This window comes from Camellia sinensis, chromosome 15 (assembly GCF_055761805.1).
Source record: "Camellia sinensis isolate YWXY chromosome 15, ASM5576180v1, whole genome shotgun sequence".
Taxonomy (NCBI): Eukaryota; Viridiplantae; Streptophyta; class Magnoliopsida; order Ericales; family Theaceae; genus Camellia; species Camellia sinensis.
Genome location: NC_138975.1, coordinates 138,557,299 through 138,565,608, shown reverse-complemented (window position 1 = coordinate 138,565,608; position 8,310 = coordinate 138,557,299). Strand labels below are relative to the sequence as shown.

The window sequence follows — 8,310 nt, the reverse complement described above, 5'->3', positions numbered from 1 at the left end:
TGAGTGGTGGGTGGTGGGTAGTAGGTGGTGGCGGGTGGTGGATAGTGGTGGCAGGTGGTGGTGGGGGGTGGGTGGTGGGTGGTGGTGGCGGAAGACGGTGGTGGCAAATGGTGGCGGGTGGTGGCTAGTGTGTTGGCTGGTAAAAAAAAAAAATGAAAACTGAAAACGAAAACACTTTTTTCGACTTTACATTTTTTGGCCAAATTTATAAATTGAGACCACTGATTTATAAATAAAAAATTTACCAAACAAGTTTTTATTTGAGTTTTTTAAATTTTTATAAATATAAATAGAAAACTGAAAACGTAAGTGTTACCAAACGGCACCTACATAACAGAACACCTCCGCCCACGGTCCTTATTGGAGCTTCGATTTCATGAGCCCAAAAACAGGACATGATCCACTATTTTAGCCACAAGCCCACTGCTTCGCATCACGTAAAAATAAATAAGGACACTTATCAATAAATTTCATACACAAAATTCAAAATTTATAATCTCAAAAGAAAATATTTATATCAATTAGTCTTATATATTTTTAATTATTATTAAAAAAAAAATTTATAACTTTAAAAATGCTGCTGTATCTCATCACCCTCGAACTTCCGTCAAATAGTCATCGAAAACTTGCCAGAATATTCAATATCACTGAAAAGTCGCCAGGTATCGCTGGAGTGTTCTGAACATCACTGAAATCGCTGGAATATCCAAAATGTTCGTTGAACGTCAAGAACACCATCGGAGATTCACCAGAATGTCTAGAATATTGTCCGAAAAAATAAATAAATAAAATGGAGAAATTATAGTGAAAAAACATAGCAAAATGTGCTAAATATTGATGAATTGAAAGGAAAAAAAATTAAAAAAAAAAACAACAAACAACAATGGGAAAAAGTATATATTATTTTTCAATTTTTGTAATGTTTAAGCAAATAATCTCTAATATTGATCAAATTGAAAAGTAAGATTTGAAACTATAAACTGTTACAATTTCAAAGTATGATTCTTTTAAGCATTTATCCTTATTAATCAAACTAAAAAACATGTTATGAAACTGTAAAATTTTACAATTCTAAAAAAGGGTATGAAATTGTAAAATTTTACATTTTGAAAGCATGATTCATTTCAGTATCAAAAAAATTGAAACTGTAAAATTTTACAGTTTTCACCGCCTGTAACTAAAATTTAAAAACAACTTGTTCAAAACTTAAAAAAATTTCTCTATTAAAATAAGAAAATAGAAGTGTGTAACAGAGAAAAGGTAAAAAAATTGAGAAATCAATGGAGAGAAACAGCTATAGAGAGAACCGATAACTATTTTTAGTTTAGATCTAGTCAAATCTGATGCAGATTTACTCAAATCTGATGTAGATCTACTCATCTTCCTTGTCGAAAACTCATCTCTTTCGTTGTCGGTAAATGTAAGGAATGGCCGGTAAGGGTAAACTCGTCTCATCTGATGGTCGGTGGTTGCTTGTGAATCCCAATCAATGATAGTCGTTGGTCATCAGTGACTATATATTAGAAAAAGAAAGAGAATAAGTAAGGAATGGCCACAAGTCACCAAAAATCAGGAAGAGAAAGAGGTAGAGAACAACGAACATAGAGAAAAATGAAGAAAAAAAATATGTAATGAACTTTTGAGAGTATTCAAAAGGTTGTGAGACGAAATAGACTTATCTTCTTTTAAATAGAACTTTCAAGTAATTTGCCCAAACAAATATTGGAAAGAGAAAGTACTACAATTATTAAAAAATCAATTTTTTCTATAATTTGTTTTCTTTCCATAACAACTGAACGAATTCTAAAGTGTTTTGAAGAAAATTCTAGCTGGCAAAGTCACCCTTGTTTTAGCCCATATTGGATGAAATTGAAACATGTGGATTATTTGGAAAAATAAGTTGTAATTTAGTTGTAATGTGTGAAATTGATGAATTTTATGGGATTTAGCAAAAAATTGAATAATTTATTGCAAGTATCAAATTTGATACAATGATCTACCTTTAAAATAAATATGAACCATATATTTATTTTTATAATTTTTTGTTGTTGTATTTATAGCATTATACGTTATATTTAAGGACTACTTTGAGAAAATGGTTAAAAATAATCTTTTAACTTTTAATTTATTTTGAGTTATATCATCTCTCATATTTTTTACATATTTTTTCAAAAAAAAAATTAAAAAATTTTAATCATATTTCTAAAACAATCCTAAAATTTAATACTCAAATATTATCATTATATCATATAGAATGAGAATATAATGTGATCTTGTCCTAACATGTTTTTTGTTTTCTTTTTTATCAAAAATAAACAAAATCATGTTTAATGTTGGCCGCAATTAATTAACTTTTCATAAGTTGACTAGCATAAATTCAATTCAAGGAGGTTACTCTGCGGGGGAGAAGATAAGAACCAGTTGACTTTCCATGCCATAATTTAATATTTTTGATTTTGTTGTCATTATTAAATATGAAAACTTTTGTTCGTTGTAGTCGGCAGCACGACTGTGGGTGGAAAAGTGGATTTTGTTAGGTTTGAGTTTTTAATTTATTTTGAATCATATTATTTTTTATATTTTTTTAAAATAAAATTTAAAAAATTAAAAGTTAATTTTTAACAATATTTTCAAATAATTTTAAAATTTAATACTCAAATATTATCATTATATCATATAGAATGAGAATATAGGCTGCATTTAATCGACTTTTTGCAAGTTGACTAGCACAAATTCAATTCAAGGGGACTCTGCGGCGGAGAAGATAAGAACCAATTGACTTCATAATGTCATTTAATATTTTTGACTTATTCACATCTATATAACAAGATAGCTCAGTTTTTTTGACTTATTGTCATTATTAAAAATGAAAACTTTTGTCAGCTGTAATCGGCACGGCTGTTGGTTGAGAAGTCAGTGGGTTTGGATTGGATCAGAGACTTTTCCTTGTCCAAAAGCAAACGCATCCAAATTGACAATTCTCAACTTAAGAGTTTATATTTTAGTTTCTCATTTTATTTTTTCACCCAAAATGTTCCACAAATTCAATTTTTATACAAAATCTACAATGAATAGTGCTGTAATTTTTGAAATTATAAATTACAATAATAAATATTTTAATCGAAAATAAAAAGATCATAAATAGTTTTTTTTTTTTTAATGAAAATTTGACTTACAAATTATATTTGCATAATGTTACATGTATATAAGGGCCAAAAAATGCAGAGACATAAAATTGTGTAGCATTTTCCTTGGAATTCATATACTGAAAAGCTGTGTCCCAAAAAAATTATCCTTAAAAGTATATTAAAAGTAAAATATATAGTGTAAATTCAAATTAGATATGATATGTAGGTCATACTTAAATAAAGTTTGGTCTGCACATTTTATTTCTGGTAGTACATTTTTTAGTGCACATTGTTACTGCTCGTTTCCAACCATCTTCTACTATTGTTTAGGGATGTGCAAAACAAATCTCAGACCTGACAACCTGTGCTGACTCAAATCAACTTGCGTGGTTTGAGAATGAGAGTTAATAAAACAATAATGCTTGAGTACACTAAAAGTGGAGCTCTAAAAGCATTACTAGTGATGTGGCAGTGGACGGGGCCCACCGCTTGTGTTTTATTTTTATTTTTTTATTTAAAGTGCTTGCCAACTCATTAGTGGTGCTTTAGAGCATCACTTTTAGTGAGATGTATCATTATCGTTAATAAAACAACAATGATAGAGACCACTAATTTTAGAACTCTAAAAAGGCCACTAATGACATGGCACTCAATAAAAAAAGAAAAAAAAATACAACACCAAGGCCAAAACATCAAATCATTTCTGGTGGAGCCCACTGCCACATCATTAATGATAGCACTAATTAATGCTCTCAATGATAAAATAGGTGCTTTGGTTGGTTCACGAGTTAAAATTTGACAAACTTGTCTATAAACTGATCCAACCTGTTTAATCTTGATCCAACTTGTCTATAAACTTGTCTATACATAATTATTTTTGCACTTGTGCACACACAATCTTTCTTTAATCCTGATGTCATCATTCATATGACACCCACCCCTAGGGGTGTTCGCGGATCGGTTTTGTGCGGTTTGCGGTTTATGCGGATAGGGTTTGCGGATGTGCGGGCGGTTGCGGGCGGTTTGCGGTTTACACTTTTTTCTTTAAAAATTAATTTTTGAGTTTTTTTTTCCCATCGAATTTAAGCATCAGATTCATTTTATATATTTGTGATTATTTGACAATAATTTTCTGATGAGTTTACAAATAAAAATTGAATATCAATGCATTAAATGAAAGTACCTAAAATAAAGAGACCTTACACTAGCATTTTTGCCATGAAAAAAATGTATATCGATGCATTAAAAAATATATATCAATGCATTAAAGGTTGTACGCAATTAGAATTGCCAGTACAGTAATCAATAATCAAACTAGAAGGTCCATCGACTGCCAGAAGGAAAATTTTATTAGAAAAAAGTGGATGAGTCACCAATGAAAATATATAAGAAATTAAGTTTAGGACTTGATAATTCTACGGCATTAAGAAAGTTGAGAAATACTTAAAAATAAAGATCCTAGTGTCATAGAGAACATAATGAGGCTCCTGTTAAAGTTACAAAGTTGGTATATAAAAAAAAAATTAATAATAACAATAATAATTAAAGTGCGGGCGATTTTTGCGGGTTGCGGGTTTAAACCGCGACCCGCCCGCAACCCGCAAATTTGTCATATTTCAAACCGCATCCGCCCGCATTATATTTGCGAAACCGCCCATTTATATGCGGATTGGGCGGGTTGGACGGTTTGAGCGGTTCGAATAAACCGTTGCCCACCCCTACCCACCCCTCATTTTTATTGCATTTTCCCTTATTTGATTCCTTTGTATATTAGTTTTGTAAAATATGATTTTGAATAATGCATTCAATTAATTTGTAACTTTTGTGTTAGAATGTGAAATTAAGAAGAAAAAAAATTTGTTTGAAAATTTTAAAAATGGAAGGATCAATGTTCAGTAATGTGTTACCCACGATTATAGGAGATACTCAGTCAGCTTTTTTGGGAGAACAGAATATCCTTGATGATATCCTAATCGCAAATGAGGTGATGGATAGTTGGTCCAAATCTAAGAAAAAAGGGCTGCTGTTTAAGTTAGATTTCGAAAAAGCTTTTGATTCCATTAATTGGAACTTCCTATTCTCATTGTTAGCAAATTTTGACTTTGGTGTTAAATGGACTTCATGGATAAGAGAATGTGTCTCTACTGCAAGACTCTCAGTCCTTGTCAATGGTTCACCAACCATGGAATTTAGACCTCACAAAGGCCTTAGGCAAGGTGATCCACTTTCACCTTTCCTATTTATTTTGGTCGCAGAAGCAGTGAATATACTTCTGCAGAGAGCTAGAAATCTGAATCTGTTACAAGGGATAGTCATTGGATCCAATCGGGTAGTGATCTCTCACCTTCAATTCGCAAATGACTCTTTACTATTTTGTGAAGCAGAGATGTCCGAAGTTCTCTGTTTGAAGCGGATTCTTAGATGTTTTGAAATAGCTACACGGCTTAAAATCAACTATCATAAAAGTGTGCTTTGTGGGATTGGTCTCCCTGATCCAGATCTTCATGAGTTTGCCCTCTTACTTAATTGCAAGGCTCAGAGATTGCCATTAAACTACTTAGGCCTGCCATTGGGTACAAGCCCTAGGAGAAAGAAGACTTGGAAACCTATCATTAACAAATTCAAAATGCGACTTGCTGAGTGGAAAAGGAGATTCTTCTCTTTTGCAGGAAGATTAACATTGGTGAAGGCAGTGCTATCTAGTTTACCAGTGTATTTCATGTCTTTATTCAAACTACCTGAAGGTATAGCTAAGGAGTTAGACAAAATTCAAGCTTCATTCTTATGGGGGGGGCTCAGAATTGAAGAGGAAAATCCATCTGGTGAAATGGTCAGAAGCAACTAAGAATATCAAGCAAGGTGGGCTAGGCATAAGAAGAATTAGAAATGTGAATGTGTGCTTGCTTCTCAAATGGTGCTGGAGATTTGCTTCGAAACATGACTCATTATGGAAGAGGGTCCTCTGCAGTAAATACAGCTTCCTTAGAGGAAAATAGTTACCTCATCTTAACTCAAGCATTATCCTATCTAGACTATGGAGTGATATTGTATCAGTAGTTGAGCAGAAAGTATCTTTACTCACTTTTTATGTTTCCAACTTACATTTAAGAGTGGGCAATGGTTGTAGAATGAAATTCTGGCATGATAAATGGTCTGGAGATACCTCTTTTAAAGATGAATTCCCAAAGTTATTTCAATTATCTAACGATAAGGAAGGATCTATTAGGGACCTTGTGGAGATCAGAGGCAGCTCTTACAATTGGCCACTCACCTTCAAGAGACATCTATTTGAATGGGAAAAAAAGGAGCTACTCAGAATTAATGGAATTTTAATAGGAGCACCTGCATTTAATCTTCAGGTTAATGATTTGGCTCTATGGTCTGCTGTTAAACCTGGTCAGACCCTCGTTTCTATTTTCTACAACCATACCAACCTTGCTCTTAGGCCTAATGCCATCTTCAGTAGATGGATGCGGATTAATTATCTTCCTCCCAAAGTGCAATTCTTTGGCTGGCTTGCATGGAAAAATAAGGTTAAAACATTAGTTTTCCTGCAGCAGCTTGGAATTCTAGTCAATGATTCTTCTACCCTGTATACTTTCTGCAAGTCCCAGCAAGAGTCAATTGAACATGTGTTGATTTTCTGCCCCATGGTATGGAGAGTTTGGTTTGAGTTACTGCAATGGTAGGGGGTTGTTTGGGTGGTCCCTAGGTCTATTCAAGGACTGTTTCAGTGGTGGGCTGGGCATAGCTGTACATTTGAAGAAAAAAGGATTTGGAGTGCAATTCCTCCGGTGAATTTCTGGTCATTGTGGAAACACAGAAGCAAGTGTCTCTTCCAAGGCTCTCAATCACAACTTCAGGATCTTCATGTACTCATTATCACTAGATTAGCCTTCTGATATAAAGTTGCATCCAAGAGATGTCCATTTTTAATTAATGACTTCCTTTTCAGCTTCCTACAAATCAGATATTGCCTTGGTGCTAGGTCCTAGTAGTCATCTTGCAGTATAAAGTCCAGTTGCAGTCAATGCTATCTTGCTATTCTGTTATGATGTTGATCTGTCTTGCTCTGATCTGTTCTGTTTTGCTTTGTTCTGATTTGTTTTGCTCTGTCTTGGTGCTGCAATTCTGGACCTGTTCTGATCTGTCTTGGCGCTGCATTTCTAGGCCTGTTCTTTTCTGATCTGTCTTGGTGCTACATTTTTGTTCTGCTTCTTGTTTTGTTGCTTTGTTCTGTTTGTTGGTTTCTCACCAACCGGAGCTTGGAGCTTGTGCTAGCTCTAAGCTCCTCTTTATTGGTGTTTTCCTCATACTATGTATGCTTTCATCAATATAGATCTCTCTTGTTGTTAAAAAAAAAATGTTCAGTAATGTGTTTTTATATTTTATATTTTAATCTCGCCTAACTTGCTTAAACTGTTGATTTAAAACAACTAAAACAAAGCTGTCAATTTTACGGATAAATGGCAACGAGCTGAAAATTCTCAGCATGATTTAAGTTGATAATTTTTGTATTAAAATTCAAATGTTTGGGCTCATGTCGGTTCTATTTCAATTATCTAAACATTTCATATTGTAAGACTTTTTATGTATGTCATTTTAAAATAATTAAGTCAATCCGATAATTGTAAAATTTTCATTTTATCACGTTTGTTTTTTTTTTAATTTATTTAAAAGAATGATAAGTGTGTTTTTAAAAATAAACACTCCATTTTTTGAAAAAAAATTCAATAAAAATGAAGATGTTACAATTATCATATTGATTTTTTTTTTTTCACAAATGATATATGTACATAGAATGCCTTACAAAATGAAATGTTCAAATAATTGAAATAGGACACGTGATGAGCCCTAAGAACCTAAACATAACGATCAAGCACTACAACAAATGTCACTTTTGGCTACTAAACTATTGGTCAGCAAAAGGCATAAATTTGGTCGCTGAAACGATTTACCGACCAAATATTTCTGTCGCCAAGTTCGTCGCCTATACCCTATCGGCGATAGTATTGGCGACTAAACTTCATTTGGTCGCAAAAAAATGAAACATTTCCCTACTAAATTTCTTTTAGTAGGCAAATGGTATCTTTTCGCCACTAAAACCGTTAGTCGCCGAATGTGACTTTTGCCTACTATGCTCATGTAGTCGGGGAAGGTGTTCGTTTTTGCTACGAAAATA

The 8,310-nt window shown here is 33.0% G+C and overlaps 1 long non-coding RNA gene across 1 annotated transcript; it reads right to left on the bottom strand.

The window, feature by feature from the left end:
- Nucleotides 1–203: 203 nt before the first annotated feature.
- Nucleotides 204–1,813, bottom strand: LOC145812708 (uncharacterized). The gene is made up of 2 exons (XR_014356188.1): nt 1,315–1,813; nt 204–757 (listed from the first exon to the last, which is right to left on the bottom strand). It is a non-coding gene; the product is annotated as an uncharacterized LOC145812708 (long non-coding RNA).
- Between the last annotated feature and the right edge of the window lie 6,497 nt (nt 1,814–8,310).